At 36.0% G+C, this 2,289-nt stretch overlaps 1 non-coding gene across 1 annotated transcript; it reads right to left on the minus strand.

Moving 5' to 3' along the window:
- Positions 1 to 800: 800 nt before the first annotated feature.
- Positions 801 to 907, minus strand: LOC128035111 (small nucleolar RNA R71). Its single transcript, XR_008191515.1, has one exon. It is a non-coding gene; the product is annotated as a small nucleolar RNA R71 (small nucleolar RNA).
- Positions 908 to 2,289: the final 1,382 nt, after the last annotated feature.

Consider the following 2,289-nt stretch of genomic DNA (forward strand, 5'->3'; position numbering starts at 1 on the left):
AATATTAATTTTACAAAATATTAATTATCATATATAGTCCTTGTGGAGACGATAACTCTTATACTTACTTATTACTTGATAACGACTATCTACACCTGCACAAACCACGCATTAGTAGTTTTTGGCACTGTTTTCAGGTAATGTTGCCTTAACCATTTTTGTGAAATTATTCTTTGCAATTTGGTTTTTATTTTATTTCTAACTTTACTAATTAATTCTATATTCTTTAATTTTTTTATTTTATTTTCAAGTGTTCATGAGCATAGATTGAATAATCGATTTATTACTTATAGACCCTGAAATTGAGTGGACACTTAGACGAAGAAGACGCGAAAGATTAGCTCAAAGACAAGCCAAAATTGACCTTGGAAATCAAAATGATGTTCAAGGGAATGGAGCCGCTAATGTTCAAAATCCAGTCCTTATTTTTGATGATAGGGATCGTGCCATAAGACAGTATGCTATGCCACTTTTTAACGAGTTAAATCTGAGAATTAGGAGACCGGAGGTTGAGGCATTGCAGTTTGAGTTGAAACTTGTGATGTTTCAAATACTTCAAACCATGGGCCAATTTAGTGATATGCCCACAAAAGATCCATACATTCACCTTTTTAGAGGTGAGCAATTCATTTAAGATAGACTGTATAATTGAAGAAGCATTGAGATTAAAGTTGTTTTCGTATTTGTTGCGAGATCGAACACGAGCACAGCTTAATTCGTTGCCACGATATTCAATATCTACTTGGCAAGAATTAGCTTTGCACTTTTTGGTAAAGTATTTCCCACCTAGCAAAAATACTAAGTTGTGAAATGAGATTACCACTTTTCAACAATTGGATGACGAGTCCCTATACAAGGCGTGAGAAAGATTCAATGACTTACTTCGTAGATGTCCTCACCACGGGATTCCCCCTACATCCAGTTAGAGACATTTTATAACGGTTTGAACGCACACATAGGGTTGGTGGTAGATGCTTCTTCGAATGGTGCTCTTTTGTCAGAGTCTTATAATAAGACTTACAAAATCATTGAGAGAATAGCCAGTAACAATTACCAGTGGCTGACAAATCGAGCAGCTTCAAGAAGACGAGTAGCCGAAGTGCATGAACTAGATGTCCTTACTTCACTCTCAGCTCAAGTATCTTATATCTCTTCAATGTTGAAATAGTTTGCTACTAATGGTTTTAATTTTGTTGCAACCCAACCATCAAGTCAATTCGAGGTTATTTCCTACGTATATTGTGGGGATAGTTATTCTTTTGAGAATTTTCCATCAAATCCCGAGTCAGTTTACTATGTAGAAAATCAACAGCAAAATAAAAATAGATAAGGACCACAGTCTAACTTTTACAATCCTTCAGGGCGTAATCATTCAAACTTTTCTTGGATTAACCAAGGAAATGGATCACATAACACTTACATGCAACATATACCAAGTCAACCCTAAGGGTTTAATCAACAAGTTCCAAAACCACCACCAGCTAAATCATCCAATAGTTTAAAAAAATTGTTAAAGGAGTACATGGATAAAAATAACGCCTTAATCCAAAGTCAAGCAGCAACACTAAAAAAATTGTAGAACCAAATGGATTAGTTAGCTATGGAGCTTCGTAACCGATTGCACAGAGCCTTGCCAAGCGATACAGAAAATCTAAGGAATTTAGGTAAGGAACATTGCAAGGTAGTTGCGTTATGGAGTGGTAAGACTTTGGAACCCAAAGTAGTTGAGGTTGAAGAACAACATACCAAGGGAGAGGAAAGTCAACCAACAATTGGAATTCTTGCACCCAAAGAGCTAGAACTTACAAAGTTTGATGAGGTAAAATTTAAACTAGTGAATTCTAATAAGCTAACATCTTCTTTAGATGTAGATTTATCTCCTCAGAAAAGTTGTCCAGTCCCAACCAAAGGTCCATCACCTCCATATCCTCAAAAATTCCAACCAAATAAGCAGAGACAAGAGGTACAATTCATGAAGTTTTGGGATGTTCTAAAGCAACTTCACATAAATATACTATTGGTGGAGGCCTTAAAACAAATGCCCAACTATGCGAAGTTCATGAAAGATATTCTATCCAAGAAGAAGAGACTTAGTGAGTTTGAGACAGTAGCTCTAATGAAGGAGTGCAGTACCTTCTTACAGAATAAACTACCTTCAAGATTGAAGTACCCGGAAGCTTTACTATACCTTGTAATATTGGAGAATCTTACTGTGGTAAAGTTTTGTGTGACTTAGGTGCAAGCATCAACTTGATGCCAAAGTCTATTATCAAGCTGTTGGGAGTAAGT

The sequence above is a fragment of the Gossypium raimondii genome, chromosome 11 (assembly GCF_025698545.1).
Source record: "Gossypium raimondii isolate GPD5lz chromosome 11, ASM2569854v1, whole genome shotgun sequence".
Taxonomy (NCBI): domain Eukaryota; kingdom Viridiplantae; phylum Streptophyta; class Magnoliopsida; order Malvales; family Malvaceae; genus Gossypium; species Gossypium raimondii.